This window comes from Mauremys mutica, chromosome 11, assembly GCF_020497125.1.
Source record: "Mauremys mutica isolate MM-2020 ecotype Southern chromosome 11, ASM2049712v1, whole genome shotgun sequence".
NCBI classification, from domain to species: Eukaryota; Metazoa; Chordata; order Testudines; family Geoemydidae; genus Mauremys; species Mauremys mutica.
In genome coordinates this window covers 8,799,910-8,819,632 of record NC_059082.1, presented here as the reverse complement: position 1 = coordinate 8,819,632, position 19,723 = coordinate 8,799,910, and the positions used below count along the sequence as shown (strand labels likewise).

Below are 19,723 nucleotides of genomic sequence, written 5' to 3'. Positions count from 1 at the left end.
CAGACAACTAGTGATGGACAATGGATCACAATTCACTGCAGCAGAATTTAAATAAATCCAAATGAAATATGATTTTGATCATATTACTAGCAGTCTACATTACCCAGAAGCAGACAGAAAGGCTGAGAGACCTATACAGGCATCCAAGAAAATCCTACAACAGGAATATCTATTCCTTGCTCTTCTGTTTCACAGATCAACACAAATAGCAGCTACTGGATATAGTCCAGCACAACTCCTGGTGGGAAGACAAATCAGAACTACTGTTCTGACTCTGGAAAATAATCTATCTTCAGAGTGGCCAGACATGAAGAGAGTAGCCAAATCAGATAAAAAGGCAAAAAGGGCTTATAAAACACTTTTATAGCAGATGTCACTCAAAGACCTGCTGGGTCTAGAACCTGGTGATCGTGTTTGTGTCAAATTGGACAGAGAAAAAGGATGGACAGCTCCAGCTGTCGTATTAAAAAAAAAAAAAAAATTTAGCATCCAGATCACATGTAATTGAGGCCAACAATGGATCAACATCTACAGTTTGTTCCTCAGAACGAACAATCAACAGAGCAAGCTCTACAAATGGCAGATGCAGAACAAGAAGACAACTCAAAGATTCCAAACTGACCACAGCCAGTTGTTGGAACTAATGGACAGCCAGATGACCAAGCAGTTACACATTTGAGTCATGTAGTTAGAAAACCAGTACAATTCAGAGACACTTAACAGACTGATACATAGTGAATTTCAAAGATAGCAGGATAGTGTAAATTTTGTAAATAGTAGGAAAGTGGATCTTAAATGGGGAGAGGTAATGGAATGCTAAACTGTGTTATACTGGTCAGCCACTAGCTGGTGCTGTGTGTAGCAGACCTTATTTAAGCTAACGTCAGCCATACCTGGCAGTACATTAAAGTGTCCTAACATAAACACATCTCTGGTGTATCTCCCGCAGAAGAAAGCTCTGTAACCAGTCCATACCTGGCACAGAAGCCTGACCTGCCAGTAGGAGCCTTGCAACCTACTGCATATAGGGTGACCAGACGTCCCGATTTTATCGGGACTGTCCCGATATTTACTTGTTTGTCCCGCGTCCCGACCAATGTTCGGTCAGGACGCGAATTGTCCCGATATTTTGCACTCTGGCCGGCGCACAGGCGGAGGGTGCTCCTGCCCCCAACTCCGCCCCGGCCCTGCCCCGACTCCGCCCCCTCCCTGCCCCGTTGGATCCCTCCCCAAATCCCCGCCCTGGCCCCACCTCTTCCCCAAGCATGCCGCATTCCTCCTCCTCCCTACTCCCTCCCAGGCTTGCGCGAATCAGCTGTATGGTGGCGCAAGCACTGGGAGGGAGGGGGGAGAAGCAGGACACAGCGACTCCCCCCCGCCCCCCCATGTCCCGATATTTCATCTCTCTCATCCGGTCACCCTAACTGCATACAAGGTGTACATGCCAATCCCCATTCCTCTGCTTGGAGCTGAGCATGAGGGCTAGAGGGTGGCAATGAAATATTTCCCACATTGAGGAGACATGGAACTGCACTGCCCCAGTGTGAACACCAGGAGGCACTGTGCCTCAAGGGAGCTTGCCAGTGGGACCACAGTGCACCAGCGGTCAGAAGGAGAGAGCACCCACTCCCCTCTGCTGCTGGCCTGCTCTACCATTCCCCCTGACATTCCTTTTGCATGGCTTTCATCTAGCAAAGAGGGGGGCATGTCCTGCACACCCACTGCAGGGCCCACCACAATCCAGCCCGGAGAGAACAAGAGGCCTAAGTCCCGATTCTGATCTCACTTGCACCAGTTTTCACTCTACTGACTCTAGTGCATTTACACCTGATTTACATAGAACAGAACTGGACCCTCAGAGAGTGATTTTAATATCAAGTCATTGGGAAACATTGGCCCAAATTCCATCCTTTGCACTGGTGTAAATCCAGGGGAACTGCACTGAAGCCCATGAGTTACTCCAGATTTACACCATTGTAGTGGAGAGCAGAACCTGACTCTATCCAACCTAAATCTCACAATGCTGCTTTCACAAAGTTGCTACTCACAGCAAAACTGCCCTTTAAATGTTGCTCATTAGCCAGTAATCACTTTGACTATAGAAACGTCATCAAGTTAGTCTGGTTGTGAGCTCCCATTTATAAAACATTGGATCACGACTGGGCTGAATCCTGCCTCTAGAGTTTTTTTAAATGTTCCCAAGTGACCCTCCTTCTCAGAGAATTTGGTCTCCCACAGTATAATCCCCATCCAGCAGCCTGATTTCCAGATAATCCTTGTCACGCAGAAATTCTTGTTGGGAGTGGTCAACCTGAATGGTTACAGGCTGCCTGCCAAGGAATGAGTCGTGTATAACTTAAGACAAGGACCTACAAGCCCCCAGGAGCCCAGAACAGGTGTTTTGACTCTGCCGCTTGTGGAGGCATTGCAAAGCGTGGGCCCATGCAGGAGACACTGTAATTATCACTTGCAAATTTAAATCCCACAATTTTCAGGAGCGCTGGGATTTTTCACACTGATTCTTGTTTTCATTGACGTGGGGCTGGCAGACTAGCTTGGGAGCTCTATTGGAAATGCACCGAACAATAACACTTCACCGTGCTGTACATTTCCACAGCAATGTGCAGCCTTTAACGAACTAATCCTCAAAACACCTCTGCCTGGCTATTATCCCCTCATGACTAACAGGAAAACTAAAAGACTAAAGGAGACAGAGGGAGGTGAAGAAACTCGCCCGAGGCCCCACCCGGTGAATCAGAGGTAGAGCTGAGATTAGAACTCAGAAGTTCTTGCAGACCACGCCTAGGACATGGGGCTTCTAAAAGGCATGGAAGTAAATACGAGAAAAACGTTCAGATCCTGTGGGACTTCCCTCCTTAGTGCCTTCACTTTGACAAGGCGCCAGACTGGAATCTGGAGACTGGGGTCTCTGGCTTTACCATTGAGCTGACATTCACTATGTTTGAGTGCATCAGATCAGGCACCCAAAGCCAGAGACTGCTTTTGAAAACATGGACCTTAACTCCTCTGGGCCCATTTCCCAAGCTGTACCACGAGAGTAATAAAAAGAATGTCTGACTTAACTTGTTAATGTTTATAAAGCATATTGAGAGACTCAAGTTAACAATGCTTTAGAAGCGTAAAGTATTCTAATAAATACCTATTATCTTAGTATTATAATAATATACACCTCTACCTCGCTATAACGCGATATAACACGGGTTCACGTGTAGCGCGGTAGCAGAGGGGCTTGGGCGGTGCTTTAAAGGGTCCGGGGCTCTGGCTGCTGTGGGGAGCCCTGGAGCTCTTTAAATCACCGCTGGAGCCCTGCTGCTGCTACCCTGGGGCTGCGGCAGTGGGGCTCGCTGGCGATTTAAAGGGCCCGGGGCTCCGGCTGCTGCAGGGAGCCCAGGGCCTTTTAAATCACCGCTGGAGCCTTGCTGCTGCTACCCCGGGGCTGTGGCAGTGGGGCTCCACCGGCGATTTAAAGGGCCTGGGACTCTGGCTGCTGCAGGGAGCCCTGGGCCCTTTAAATCACCGCTGGAGCCCTGACACCCCTACCCCGGGGCTTGCCAGCGATTTAAAGGCCTGGGGCTCCCCAAAGCAGCTGGAGCCCGGAGCTCTTTAAATCACCGCCAGAGCCCTGCTGCCCCTACCCTGATATAATGGGTTTCAGCTATAACATGGCAGAGATTTTTGGCTCCCCACGCCTGTGTTATAGTGGGGTAGAGGTGTACAATATATATGACGCTTCCCTGTATTTGTGTATGTGTGTGGCGTTCAGTGCACTCCACCCCTGAGGTGGCTGCATTTCCATGCTGCTGCTATGTAGAGACTCATAGCCTGCTCTTCTTATTTATTCAAACAGCCCTGTACACGTGACTGAGTGGGAGGGAAGTGGGGCTGTGCACAAAATCATGTATCTGAAAATACTGCAGGTGCCTTTGCTGTGTCCAGTTGAAAATTGGGTCCAAGGTGATACACCCAAAGTCTGACAGCAAATCAGCAGTTGAGCTGAGAAGAGAACCCAGGAGTTCTGAGAGCAAAGACCCTGCTCTAAACACTAGACGAACTCTCCTGAGCTATCAATAGCTATAAACGTTTCCAAATTGGTTTGGGTTAGGGAAACCCTGTAACACTGCCATCGGCTACAGCGCATTCTTTAAACAGCATAAATGGGACAGCTACTAGTCATTTCCCTCCCAGGAAGCCTCGTCAGAGACCCAGAGCAAGTAGGTCACTGCAAAATGACGGCTGGAGCCTCGGAGTGAACGTCCAGCTTGGTTCACACAGCGCCTTCCCACCATGAAGTATGGGAACTTTGCAGGAGTGAATTCCCACAGACCATGTGACAACATTACTTAGCCAAAGGTATAATTCAGCTACTGTATCTCCGTTTTCCTCACTGGAACCTCTAATATGCTGAGGCTCAGGTTGCCCCGGATTTGAAAGTCTGGCATTCACCCTCTGATCATAACATTTGGAGTCTGTGGGCTGTTTCCTGTGGAAATAATGAATACACCTTCTTAAATGAAGGTTAAAGCAGGACCACCAGGAGCTTTATTCCCAGTGGGAAAGGCTTCTCCCTTTGTTGACATTCAAATTTTTCCTAAGCTGAAACATTGTATGCACCCCCTGGAGTTTCCCTGATCCCCCTACGGGTCCAGATGTTGGATGTGCTACCTGGTTTTGGTGGGTAAATGGCATTAAATCTGTCAAACAATATGGCTGAGCCAGGCCTGGCACTTTGAGCGGTCAAGGTGCTATCAGGGGCTTCTGGCCTGGCCAGGGGGTGGGGCCTCAGGGGAAGTAGAGGAGCAGGGGGCAGGACTCCTACATGTGTCCCGCTTTTTCCTTTTGAAAAGGTGGTCACGTTATCTTCAGTAGTATCAGGACTGGCTCTAAGTCAGGATCTTCAGGATCAGGACCTTGTAGGGGACTCCGCCGACTGTGAGGCTGAAGGTTCCGGACTGTTTTGGGCCTTCTCACATGGGAAGAAAAGATCCCACCTGGTGGGGCTGGAAGGGGAGAGTCCATTGGCACAGGACAGAGACCTAGAGCAGGAGGGGGAGTCTGCCTAGGGAGGCACCCCAAAGCTGTGGCGGATCCAGAATATTGGTGGAAATTAATGTACCCTTAATGTTGCCCTGCTAAGAGCGCGCAGACCTGGAAAGAATCCTGCAAAACACCATTGGGGGGCTCCTGTTTGACAACACATTCCAGAGAGAACGCACGCCTGAGCAGGCCTTTGTCTGTCCATTAAGGACTGATGGGGACAGATAAGTGCCTGAGGCTAAGCTTTGGGCAGCTTTAGCACCAGCATCTCAGACAGAGAAGAAAGGGAAGAAATAGTTTGCAGCTGAGTAATGTTGTCACACAAAGCTTTGCCTCAGGCACGTTCCTATCCCTCCATCCTTTCTTGAGGTGATGGGGACGACCTGCTGACACGGGGTCCACTCATGTAGAGCTTTCCCCCTGTTTGCAATAGAGTTTTCTTTAGGAAACATTCAGGTTTTTATGTTCCTAAATGTAATCAATAAATGTCACCCATGAACAAGGCACCTATGAAATCCACATTCAATATTTTTTAAAAGAAGAAAACAAGCAGCAGCCAGGTAGGTTACAAAACAGGATGTCAGATGCTAGGGATACTGTCAGGTTGAGAGCGGAGCTATTCAAAGGGACCTAAAGGAGCCAAATTTCTTTGTAACTCAATGGGAGGTCGGAGGTCAGCTCCCTCAGGCGCCTTTGAAGATCCCTGCTTAGGAGGGCAACAGCACAAACCTAAGTGTGATCATTGGACTAATTTGTAGCTTACTGTACTGGTAAAAAGTATCCAAGAAGCTGATAAACGTGTGTGTGTGCGCCTCTGAGCGTTTCTAAACTCTCGCTAGAGGAGATGGAAAGTTAAGAATCTGGCTTCAAACTTCCCCAGGATTCAAGAGCCAACATTTTGGTTTGGCCTCGTTACAGAGATAAGAGCCAGTTGGGAAGTTTGGATGTGATCTGAATATGTTCAAAGTCCAGGATGTTTGTATCCAGGTCCAACCATGGACAGATAGATAGATAGGATCAACTGTACTTGGCTCTGGACTCTGCTGCATCTGTGAGATAAGCACACTGGGTCTGAGCCTCCTCTCACTGCAGTAACTCCATTGACTTCAGGGGAGTTTCTCCTGAGTCACACTAGTGTGTGTGAGAACAGAATCAGACCTTCACTCCGAGGAGCCCCTGTTCCAGTGGGTTTATCCTCTCTGTCAAACTAGTGCTTTGAAAGAGAGGCAGGAACTCAGATTCACAGGCTCTTCCTCCCTAACTGCAAGAGAGTTTGCCATTGTCCTGTATTTTTGTTTAGCTCCTATGATCAAACCTTTGGGGCCCCTTTCGGCTTTGAGCTCCCAGGGCTTTGCAGTATCCCAGTGTTACTAATGCAAGGATGGTTTAAAAACAAAAATCACATGTCAAGTGGGTTTAGCTGGTCTTGAACCTGGTATCAGATTTCATTGTGCAAGACTTAATTATTCATTGAATAAGTGTGGGGTTGGGGGGGCGGAGAGAGAAGAGTTAAGAGGGAATGCTGCAGAGAATAAAGATACATTATCATTAAATAAAAATGTGACCACCCACGATTACAAGTGTCGTAGTCCTCCTTTTAACAAGCACACACCGTACTTTCATTAACCCCGGCTTGCCTGAATAGCAGACTGTCTCCCTCAGTTCACAGTGATTTTCTAAAAAGCTGTCCCTAATGAAAAAGGCAGGGCCACCTACCATGAACTTTTCTCTATGACTTTATTCTTCAGCAGTGCTCAAGTGTAAATAAGCTTGTTTACCCCCATCAGAATGGTAACGATAATGAAGCCTTATTTGTTTCTCCACAATGACAAAGTAATTTGCAGGTTGCTGAACTGGAGAAAAGGGAGAGAGAATGCAGTTATGCTTTTTAGTTTGTGTGTAGCCAAAGTTGCTGCAGTCAGTATTTTCCTTTGCTTTTGTTTGTGCTCAGTACAGAATAAGCGTGTATCCTTGACTGATGGGGTGCCCTGAATTAGATTGTAGAGGATGGGTTAGAAAAGTGAATGGCAAAAAAAAATAAAAAAAAATAAAAAAATAAAGAGACTAACAATAGTCATCAAAGACCTTACCAAGGAGTTAAACTAACAATCTGGGTAGGGAGTGGGTGACTGACTAAGTGTGAATGGCATGGAGTCATTCTGAGGGAGTCATGAGTCAGTGAAGAAATTGTACAGTACAGCACAACTTTCTGTTTGTTTAGCATCTTCCATAGGAACTTGTGTCCCATAACATTCTGATTCCCAGCAGAGAGAGGGAGAGGATTCAAGAGAAATGGGCATGGGAGCAATTTAAACAGGGGAAGAGAGTAGATGAGGTGGAGGGATAGAGGAAGGCTATTTTAGACAGTAGGCATTGCAGAGGAGAAGGCTCTTGTACCTTGCGTGGTGAGATTGCACAAGAGGGTTGCTGGTGATGGGTAAGAAGAGAGAATGGCGAGAGATGAGGCCTGTAAAATGAATTGAGGTAAGACCAGCGTGACCTTAAAAAAAATCTGATTCTTGAAATAAATGGGTAACCAAGCACTGTTGTTTGAAAGTGGAGAGGAGGTGAAGTGACCCTGTTTCACCGTGAGACTTAACCTGTGTTTGTTATCCAGTACCTCGGGGGGAACTTGGGTACACTCAGAAATTAATAATGTCCAAAAATCAGAGCTGGAGCTAACACAAACAGCCAGTTCTGAACAAAAGACCCAGCCTGCAGGCTCTAAGAGGAACCATGGAAGCAGCTGCAGATTCTTTCTCCAAAGGGGACAGGCTGCAAAGGCAATCAAGTCCCCATTATGTCTCCGCAGGCTGGCCATCCTGGGAGATCGCACAGACACTGGTGCAGATGGAGGAGGATGGGAATAGGAGCACATTCCACGCTTCCAGGAACATCTATTGAGCACTACAGCCATACGCAAATGCCAACTGGCTTAATTGTTTTGACAGGGCTAGATAGCTCAATATGTTTTAAAGATGTGGGGCACATGTAGGGATTCCTCAGACCTTAGTATGTTACTTGAGGGAACAAAACATATTTGTATCATAGAAAAGTGTGTGAGTATTTTATTCTGTAAAGATACTGGACTGAGTCCTGATCTTGGATACACCAGATCCAAGCACATCTGGATTTATGCCAAGTAAATTGGGAGCAGAATATGGCCACACAGGGTCCAATTCTAATCTCAGCTGCTGTGCATGATGTATACAGTAGGCTAGATTCATAACTGATGAAAGTGGGTACAGCTGTGTTGAACTCAATAGAGTTGCACCTGTTGCTTCTAGTGCTGAAGTTGTCCCAGCAAATCTGGGCCTCCCTGTGGAGGACTCTGCTCATTAAGTCTGGAGAGCAGTTGGTAGCCACAGTGGTTTGGAAGTGCAGCATCTTCTTTCATTCCTGATCAAGTGGAGCTCAAGCATAAGAAATACAAGGTTTTGATTTTCAGCTCAGAGATCATTATGTATCTGTGTATTGATTCTGCATGCAGCACGTTTGCATCTGGGCACCGGTTTTTGCATGCACATGTCCTCCCTCAGATGTACACATGGCTAGATGTGTGGCTGGGCTGGAATAGGTGCATGCAAACATGAAATCGAAGTACTCAAAAAGTAGGTGCAGATGCAATTGGACCTCAGAGTTAATAATATGGACCATGGCTTTAGAGCTGACAGTTGGTCTTCAATTCACCCTCTTGTGCCAAGTACTTCAAGGACTCAATGAAGCATAAGTCATTATTACCCTGTGTACTGCTCTACGTACACACCAATGTGGGTTAAGGACATAGTGCTGTCCTTCACTCGGAATTCTCTGGATTTTGTCAGTATAAATCAGACTCTTGAACTTGCCTGAACATGCTCTTTGTCTGGCGCTTGTTTCCGAAGTTATGATCAAACTTCTCTCCAGTGTCAAGCTGACTTTCTGGAGTCTCAGATGCATTTGCACAGGGTCAGTAACTCTGGAATACAGCTACTTTCCACCAGGCATCACAAGCAAAAGGAGCTGTGAATAACAGTGCAAAAAGGAAGCAGTTAATCAGAAGTAATAACACTTTGCTCTTCTCTAGCACCTTCTTCCAGGACCTCAGTGTGCTTTTCAAACATTAGTGAACTAAGTCCCACAACAACCTTAGGCGGTTTGGGAGTGAAATGCAAGGTGGAACACAGTAGCTGTTTTAAACAGCGTAGCAATGCTACACAAGCTAGAAGCCTCCTTGAAATGGTTTCCATGGGGACTGAGCAGCAGCCCTTCTTGCTAAACATGACAGATGTAGCATTAGCCTAGACAAAGATATTCGGAAAGCTACAAGATTGCAGAACACCTGCCCAGGAGAAGACGACACCAGGAAATGGGGGATATTGCGATCTCTTGCGGGACAAGGCTATGTGATGCATTTGTATAACAGTCTGCTTTCATTCTGAGACCAGCATGTTTCACCAGGTTCCCTTGATTTTTCCCAGTTCATATGAACCAGAAACCCTGAGCAAAGCTCAGGAGCCGTGAATGCATTCTCATGGTTTAGCTTCACAACACCTTTGTGAACCAAAACCCACAGCCCTGCTCTTACACACAGGGACATGGCAGCTTTAATGACCTCACTTTCCCATCTCATCTGAGACAGCACATCATTCCCAGGCACTGACTTAATTGGGATTCAGCAGTAACAGTGTCACCAACCAAATCACCGGCACCATTCCATGCAGTCCCTCTGGGAACCCCATCCCAGTACTGACCATTTCTATCCCTGCTAACTGAGAACTGGCTTGATTTACACCACAAGGAAGTGTGGGAACCATCTGCAGCAGACTTCTGTGTTACAAGATCGAGGATGGCTGTGTTTTTACCCCCTTAGAGCAGCTGCATTTATGTTAAAAAAATCTTAATGTCTACATGGCACCTCACCCTTCAGTCAGGCCGTCTGTCAGTCTGGCCAGAGACATGTGATTTTCATGCATGCACATCATTTGAAGGTGGGGATCAGCACTCTTTTCCTTTGTTGGTGCAGTACCCTGTGCAGCTCAGCAGGACTGCAGTCTGCGTCAGCTAAGCTGGCTGATCTCCAAGCTCCTAAGAAGGAGAAGTAGGATCCGACGATCTGGTGGTCACACTTTGACTTCTAATGCGACAAACCACACCGCCTGCCCCCACACACATACCCATAATAGGTTCAGATTATAAGGGAAAACTGAGGATCACTGGTGATTTTACACTTTTATGATGACCTTAACATGGGAGTCATTGGTTCCAGGTCATCAAACTGCAAACAGGACTTGAAAACTGAGAAGGCAAAATAGTGGTCAGTTTGTTACTTTCCCTGAGAAGCAGAATCTTAGACCATATGCCCATGGGCCAATCCTCGAGCTTTTTATTCCGGTTTTGGTTGACTTGGTCAATCTTAATGAAATTGTATTTAAAATGACAAACCCAATCTTGTATCATAACAAGGCCCATCCTTCAATTACTGAACCAGGGCTAGGCACAGTGAGAGCTAGTAAAGAAAAACAGGGCAGATACATTACTAGGAATGAACGTAAAGCACATCATGAGAACTGAATTAGAGCGATAGCTACTTTTTAATCATTGTTTTATTAACTACAATCGACTCCAAAGTACAAATAACTCAATAATCTAGAATAAAGCCCCCAAATTAAATTGTATTATGCAGTTTCTATCTGGAAGACGTTCTAGCAAGACAAATGCCCTGTACCCTTAATTCAGGTAAGCATCCCAACTCAGGGCAACACTTAAGCACATGCTTAAAGTTAAGCACAAACTTAAATACTGTCCTGAATCACAGCCTTAGTATTCAAAGAAAAAAAAAGTTGTTATACTAATTATAATAGATTAAACTCACATATCTCAATCCGTTAATAAAAATATGTTGGTGGCGAAGAGGAAGGAACATTTATCATTGCCCTCTGAAGCTCTGTTGCTGGGCTTTTTACGATGAGTGAAAATACTCCTAACTCAACATCCCCTAGACAGTCACTCCAGTCACCACACTTTAAAAAGCTGGCAATAATCGTGTGGCTAGGAAAATTCATTTCTTTCCAGAAGAAGAAACTTGACACACATCTTCCATGTGAAAAGGACTGGTGTGCTCCCAGTGAGCAGACAGAACAATATGGGCTGCAAAGGCCTTCTTGAGGAATGTTCTACTGAAAGAACAGGTCAGAAAACCACTGCTTGTCACTCGTTTGGCTATGCAAGGGCTGGTGGCATGGAGCATGCCCCTCTTTGTGTTCCTCCTTAGTCTGTCCTCATAGCTGCGTCATTCCATTAACTAACTACACCCCTTCTTGAGATGATCAAGGCCTGTGAGTTCATCAATTCTTCTTCTGTTCAAGGGCAGGAACGATTCTTTCTCCACCCTCACCCCTAAATAATAAATGTTAAACTCTTGATCCTTGCCAAAAGATCTCATGGACAGAGGCAAACAAGACATGAAGCCTACCATCAGAGGAGATGTGTATGCAGGTGAGCAGGCCCTTTCCTTAGCACTGGAGACTACGGAGAACTAGGATGAACAGAAAAGAAAAACAAACCCTGAAAAGTTGACCAAGCCTCCGACTGTCTTAGAATATTTAGAACCACATTATAAAATCAAGCCCTGGTCACCAAGGTTCTTGGGCCATATGCTTTAAGGATTGTTTTTAAGACTCAGTCTCAGTGCTGTGAAAATGTGATTCGCACCAACTCCAGTGTGTTTTCAGTCATTTCCCATAACTCAGATCACTTGTTTACTCTTTCGCTGTACTAAACAGGTGTAGTTCTCCTGAGCTCTTAACTGCCACTGCCACCTATTGGGTTAAGCCTGAGCTGCTTGAGTGCTGAGACTTACTCCAGTAAGCAATTTGGCTGTGCTTTCTTTGACAGAGTGCCATGGGCAGCAGAAAACAAACGCTCTGCCTTCCTCCTGGCTCCAGCCAGTGCACTCTTGCACTACTGGGCTGGAGGGAGGCTCTGGTGGGGTCTTGTCATCTGACTGTTGCCCCATGTAATATCAAGGAGCAACATTTTCCTTGTACCAACTGTATGATATTCTGGAGCAGCAACATCTTTAGAGAGGAACATCAGATCTCCCAGCCCTAACAATGAGGGTCCTGCAGATTTGGCAATGAGGGAGCAAAGCATATCAGGCAACTCCAGGGCAGGGTAGGGCAGCTTGACATGGAGGCTTCTGCATTCCAGGGGTTCCGTTGCCAGCACTGCACAAGTACCTGAGTTGGTCCAGACCACCTGGGCAGCTTAGTAGGAACCTGCAAGCTGCACAAAGAGCAGGCTTAAGCCAATCTCATTTTTAACCTGCAGGTCCAGTATAGGCTGCTTGGATCAAGAAGGAGCATTGCAAGCTAGGGCCTGTCTCATCCACCCATTAGGCAGAGCCTGGACACTGGAGAGGGGCTTCCATGAAAGAAGGGAAGCTCCATGCCCCTGCCCTGATCCACCAGAGAAATGAGTACTCTTTGTGAGTATGGTACAGTACCAGCTTCTTCCCTTACACTCTCCTGCTGCATGGGTGTTGGGCTGGAGCTAGGCCCTTTTTAGAACTGCAACAAATCCTAGCTAGCGTTATGTCCTGTTTGGAAAGGGCAGTGTTTTGGATGATTTCTTTGGCCAGTGTAGAGACGTCCGTAAACCATGCCATGGAACATGTAGGACAGAATCCACAGCACGGTTTAAACTAGTGCATGTCTGCAGAATAAAATCACAATCCCACTAATCAAGGAAAACATCACAGTAGATGAGAATCCTGCTAACAGTTACCCTTCTTAAACATGGTTACAACTGTCATGATTCTAAACAAATATAGAGAGGGCTTTAGCTTGAAAGATGCCTGTATTTCTAAAAGACAGCCTTTAATGGGCCCCTTGATCTTTATGGCTCTTAGCAATCAAGAATAAGAAAAAAAAATCTAATAGTAGAAAGCTAAATAAAAACCTCTAGCAACACTCTGAGAAACCCACATGAAAGACTATGTTACAGTGGCCACCCTTTTGTACAGAACCTGGGACAGGAATGTGAAATTTTACATACCACAGTGAAACATTCCACATTATAATCACTCTCCTTTTTTTCAAAGCTGCTGCCAGAGAAACCAAGATATTTAAGTACATGTAACAAGGCTGTTTATACCTTAAAGTGTTTTATACAACAGGGAATTGCAATTGTAGCCTTAGGCTACGTCTACACTACCCGCCGTATCGGCGGGTAGCGATCGATTTTTCAGGGATCGATATATCGCGTCTCATCTAGACGCGATATATCGATCCCCGAACGCGCTTATATCGATTCCGGAACTCCACCACCGCGAACGGCGGTGGCGGCGTCGATATGGAGAGCCCCGGAGATCGATCCCGCGCCGTGAGGACGGGTAAGTTATCGATATAAGATACTTCGACTTCAGCTACGTTATTCACGTAGCTGAAGTTGCGTATCTTATATCGATTTTTCCCCTTAGTGTAGACCAGCCCTTAGAGTCAGTGATAAACTTCAGAATAGCCTTTTAGGGGAACAACAAGGAGTCCGGTGGCACCTTAAAGACACAGGGCTTGGCTACACTTACAAATTTGCAGCGCTGCAGCAGGGTGTGAAAACACACCCTCTCCAGCGCTGCAAATTGCGGCGCTGCAAAGCGCGCGCTCCCAGCGCTGTCCGTTATTCCCCACAGGGAGGTGGAGTACAGACAGCGCTGGGAGAGCTCTCTCCCAGTGCTGGCGCTTTGACTACACTTAGCACTTCAAAGCGCTGCCGCGGCAGCGCTTTGAAGCGCTAAGTGTAGCCACAGCCTAACAGATTTATTTGGGCATAAGCTTTCATGGGTAAAAAACCTCACTTCTTCAGATGCGTGGAATGAAAGTTACAGATGCAGGCATTATATACTGACACATGAAGAGAAGGGAGTTACCTCACAAGTGGAGAACCAGTGTTGACAGGGCCAATTCGATCAGGGTGGATGTAGTCCACTCCCAATAATAGATGAGGAGGTGTCAATTCCAGGAGAGGCAAAGCTGCTTTTGTAATAAGCCAGCCACTCCCAGTCCCTATTCAAGCCCAAAACGATCCCTCACTCTCACAGACCTTGGGAGGCAGGGCAGTCCTCACTTACAGACAGCCCCCCAACCTCAAGCAAATACTCACCAGCAACTACACACCACACCACAGAAACACCAACCCAGGAACCAATCCCTATAGCAAACCTCGTTGCCTACTCTGTCCCCATATCTACTCTATCAGCACCATCAGAGGACTCAACCACATCAGCCACACCATCAAGGGCTCATTCACCTGCATGTCTACTAATGTGATATACGCCTTCATGTGCCAGCAATGCCCCTCTGCTATGTACATTGGCCAAACCGGACAGTCCCTACGTAAAAGAATAAATGGACACAAATCAGACATCAGGAACGGTAACATACAAAAGTCAGTAGGTGAACACTTCAATCTCCCTAGACATTCTATAACAGATTTAAAAGTAACTATTCTTGAACAAAAAAAACTTCAGAAACAGACTTCAAAGAGAAACATGCAGAACTAAAATTCATTTGCAAATTTAACACCATTAATTTGGGCTTGAATAGGGACTGGGAGTGGCTGGCTCATTACAAAAACAGCTTTGCCTCTCCTGGAATTGACACCTCCTCATCTATTATTGGGAGTGGACCACATCCACCCTGATCTAATCGGCCTTGTCAAGACTGGTTCTCTACTTGTGAGGTAACTCCCTTCACTTCATGTGTCATTATATAATGCCTGCAGCTGTAACTTTCACTCCATGATTCTGAAGAAGTGAGGTTTTTTACCCACAAAAGCTTATGCCCAAATAAATCTGTTAGTCTTTAAGGTGCCACCAGAATCCTTGTTATTTTTGTGGATACAGACTAACACGGCTACCCCGATATTTGACACCTTTTAGGGGAAATAACCCTTTTTTGCATGCAAGTTCCACTGCTAGCATTTGAGTTAAGATGTAAAATAAAAGAGGTAGACAATGTTTATAATGCACTAGAAATGCTGCTTTTATATAAGGTCATTTTTACTTTTTAAAGCTTCAATCTGAGGTTAAATATCATTGGGGAAATCTTGGCCCCATTGAAGTCAATGCAACTAATTTTCTTAACTATGTTGCTAACAATATCCTAGATTATTAAAAACCAGTGGGCTAATTTACTTTACACCATTTATTCTATTTGATAACTTTTTGCATTATGTTCAGCTTGGACTGAAGAAAGATGGACTTCTGTTTCTAGTCAATTTAACTGTATGGTTCTCATGCACTAAAACAATGGTGAATGTTATTCACTTTCTTTCAATTTCCAGGAAGAAAAAAAAAACTATTAATGTGAGATGTTGCAAAATTTTTTATTTCCTTTTAAAGTAATCAAAATATTGGGTTTTAAACTATCTGATATTGACCTTTTAATGCAAAAGAAATGTTGATATTAAAAGGGAAGGTGTATATTGTATATTAAGTAAGGATAGTTGGATTTCCGTAACAAATGTTTATCCTTTATTTGAACACAAAGTTCCCAGGAAATTAGAGAATCAAACAACAGTATAACCAGCTTCCAGACAGTTCAGAGACTACTCTTTCCTCAAGCCACACTTCTGTATAGCTCTGGCTCCAGACTAATGAAATTAAGAGAGATACATCATAAAATATTAGTTGCAAAATTTTTTCGACTCTTTCTAGGCACTTCTAGATAAAATCTGGCCACATCAGCTCAAGCAGACTCCAGTTTATCCCCCCATGCATTAACTGTGAGCTAATTAACTCTCAGTTACTGAATTAACACATTCTGAATCCAATGGCACTTATTGTAGGCATATGGGTTTCTATTCTGCGGTCTAAATTCCAATTTGGGGAAATTACAATCTATATGTCTAAATAATTCTATTTGAATTGGATATTGTATTTTTCTTCACTTCCTCCCCTAACTATTGTGCAGTAAAGCAGCTGTCATGTTCCACCCTAGAGGATGGTGAATTTCAATGGGGCAAAAAGTGCTCCTTACATATCTTTTACCCAGCTCACAGAGCTGTTCTGAGTCTTAATAGATTAATATTTGGAATGCCCTATGGAAATAATATAATGACAGTCTGCAAACGACAATCCACATCCAAGCAGATTGAGGAGTTCTTTCTTTCTGGTTCATTAAAAAAAAATAATTTGTTAGTGAGCTTCTTATTTTGGAGAAAGTGACACACTTGCAAAACTAAAACCCTGTAACAGTGTTTCCCTCCAGATCTCCACACAACTACATAGGTTGCTAGACACAGAACATGAGTATATAAACAGAAAGAAGATAAATACCCTGCTTCTGGTTAGTCACTACAGTAGCACCAAACATTTCAGGGCTATAATGTTACTGATCTTTCTCTCCTCCTTTCAAGTCTGTGTCACCCTCCTCAACTTAAATTCAAGTAGAATAGTGGAAGGTAAGATTGTTTCTTTAGAAAACAAATGGATTTTGTTTTAGTATAATACAAAGACAAACACAGGAAGGAACAGATACAAGCCCACTTCCAACCACATGGAGCTTAAACATGCGTAGGCTCGGCAGAATTCATTTTTTTAAATGATTTAGATGGATACTATCAGTGTTTATTTTTAAACATTTTTTTTCAATTTTTATCTAGTTACGTTTTCATGGTTACACAAAATCATGGGTTTTAAGCTTTTTTTTAATCTTATTTTTTAAAAAACAACAATTGATTTAAAATTTCACAACTGTAGGAAATTATGGAAGGGTCAGGCAAAGGGGGGTGTCAGACTATAATTATTTAAAGACAGTACCTGCCGAGATTCAAAAAGTTGAAGCTTTGTAACCATTAATACACAAAGTGTCACCACCACATGCCAAAGTACACAAAGGAAATATCCTTTAATCAAAATTGAAGTTCTGCAGCTGCTTTTTTGTATTATTTTTATTTGTTTTTTTTTACTTTGCCTAGCTGTACAATTTTATCGTCAATGGAAATATGTTTTCATCCATTTGTGTGTATGGTGAAACTGACGTCTACCAACATTTACCAATAAAGCAATGAATCTTTCCAAGCCTAAACATGCTTTATGTCTGTGAAGTAACACAGTAATTTTTGCACTGTGTTAATCTCAGATTCCTTTGTTACAATTAGGAGAAACCCACAATCTGTCTTGTCCAGTTCTAGCGTTTCAAACCTGCCCGAAGCTTGCACTCCGAAAATGTTTATGTAAAGCCCCAAAAGTAATACTCTCCTGAGGAAAACGCACCATCTAGAGGTAGATATAGGACTTGCAAATGCCTCTTAAATGGAGGAAAAGTTATATTGGCAGAAGCAATAAATAACTCACGGAGAAAACGAAATGAAATCACTAATAGGGAAAAATAACATTAGCCACAACTTTAGGCTTTGGTTCTTTGGAATAATCATTTTATACGGCTTTGTTAAAGAGCGTTTTTCTGTACCAAGACATATTGAGACCCGTATATTTTATAGTCCTCTTTAAGAGAAAACTGTGCAATTGTTTATGCTGCAGTAGTACATCCAAAGGCCACAATGATCTACAAAACTATCTGTTTAATCTCAGGCTTTTAGTGCATATAAGGAAAACACAAATACCCTCTGCAGGAAGACAATCTTGTCTAGAGAGGAAAGATCAATTTGTGATGTAGGCAGATGCCTGAGTCAAGTTACCTGCTGTTCTATTCCAAAGTCTGCTGCAGATTCATTGTATGCTTCTGAGCCAGTCACTTAGACGAAATTTTTCAAAAGTGGCCTCTAAGTTTGGGTGTCTCACATTTCAGGTGCCTGGCTTGGGACCTGAAATACTGAGTGCCCAAAACTTCAGCTGAAGTCAATGGGAGAGTGGCAGTTCAGCATATCTGAAAATGGTTGTCCACAGCTGGGCACCTAAAATTGAGACACTCAGAATTAAGAGGCCACTTTGAAAATGTGGCCCTTAATCTCCTTGTTTATTTAAAATGGGAATGTCTGATGAGGCTAGTTCCAGTGATGTTTGCAAAGTGCACTGAGAGCACTGATTAAATTCCCTCATTGGAATAAGGAGATAAAACCTGTTTCTGAAGAGAGTTGTGAAATCCTGATGAAATCCTAAAGAAGCAGAGTCTACACTCCCCCCATTACACATGAAAAACATTTTCTCCAGTGGTCTAAGCCACTTGTATTACCTGGCACATTTCCTACAGCAAACACAATTGTACTTGTTAATTAAGCGTAAAATACCGTCTATTGCCCACTTGCTCAGCAGGGCAGTTACAAGAAATCCAAGGAGAGCTCACCGCTGAACTCAAAATCACAATCATCACTCCACTTAAACCAAAAAGTGTGACATGGATCTGTGCTCTCTCCCTCCCCCCGGAAAGCAGTTACACAAGGCAGGGAATTTACTTATTAGAACAAAGGTTTTGCAGTGACTGCTGGCTAGTGTAGGTAGGGTGGCCAGGTGCAGGACTATCCCTCCACACAGCTCCCAGGCTGAACGCTAGGGGAGGCAGGGAGAGGGGACACAAAACACTAACTTCTTTCCTTTCCCCACCCAACCTGCTTCCTCCCCAGGCAGCAGGCTCCCTCCTAGCCCCCAGAGTGCCCCTTGCTGCCCTTCCCACTACCATGCCCTCTTTCTCCCCGCCGGGACATGCCCTGCCCCATGCCCCCCACCTCCCCCTCCTTGCCCCCTGCTGCCCTTCCCCCCTCCACACACCCCTTTCACCCTCCACCATGCTCCCCTCCCCCCTCTGCCATGCCCCCTTCCCCCTCCTTGCCCCCTGCTGCCCTTCCCCCCTCCACACACACCCCTTTCACCCTCCACCATGCTCCCCTCCCCCCTCTGCCATGCCCCCTGCTGCCCTTCCCCCCTCCACACACCCCTTTCACCCTCCACCATGCTCCCCTCCCCCTCCTTGCCCCCTGCTGCCCTTCCCCCTCCTTGCCCCCTGCTGCCCTTCCCCCTCCACACACCCCCTTTCACCCTCCACCATGCCCCCCTCCCCCCCACCTTGCCCCCGGCTGCCCCCCCCCCCGCCCTCCATGCCCCCTTCTCCCCTCCCTGCCCCTCTGACACGCCCCCTGCTGCCCCCCCTTGCTCTCCGCAGGCCCAGCCCGCGTCACAGGGGGGAGGTGACAGAGCTTCCCCCGCGGGCCTCTCAGACTCGCCCCGCCCTCCGAGGCCGGGGCCAGCTCGCGCTCCTCACACCACGGGCTGCTGCGGAGCCTCCCTCGGCGGCCGGAGTCCCCGCGCTGCTGCTGCTGCTGCTCCCGGCGGCCAAGGTCCGGCTTCGCCTCCCTACAAAGGGGCCGGCGGGGAGCAGCGCGCCAGAGGGTTTCCGTAGTGTAGTGGTTATCACGTTCGCCTCACACGCGAAAGGTCCCCGGTTCGACCCCGGGCGGAAACAGCCGGGCCGGATTTTGCTGCTGTCCTAGCGTTAGTTTTATCCAGGGAGAGGCGGAGAGGGTTTGCTAGGGGAGAGCTAGTGCCGCTGCGCTTCACAGCCCGCCGGCCACGCTGGCGGTTCTCCTGCCTTTGCTCACTAAGGAAACCTACACCAGAGGGCGAACGGTAATCGCAGGATGGAAGACACAGGGTGAAAACCTGGCTCAAAACTCCCCCTGATTGCAATGGGCTCAGGATTTCATCCCTTCCCTAGGGCGTATTCCTGCTTGA

General features: G+C 45.8%; 1 non-coding gene across 1 annotated transcript; it reads left to right on the top strand.

The window, feature by feature from the left end:
• The first annotated feature begins 19,381 nt into the window (after window positions 1–19,381).
• TRNAV-CAC lies at window positions 19,382–19,454 on the top strand. Its single transcript has one exon. It is a non-coding gene; the product is annotated as a tRNA-Val (tRNA).
• Window positions 19,455–19,723: the final 269 nt, after the last annotated feature.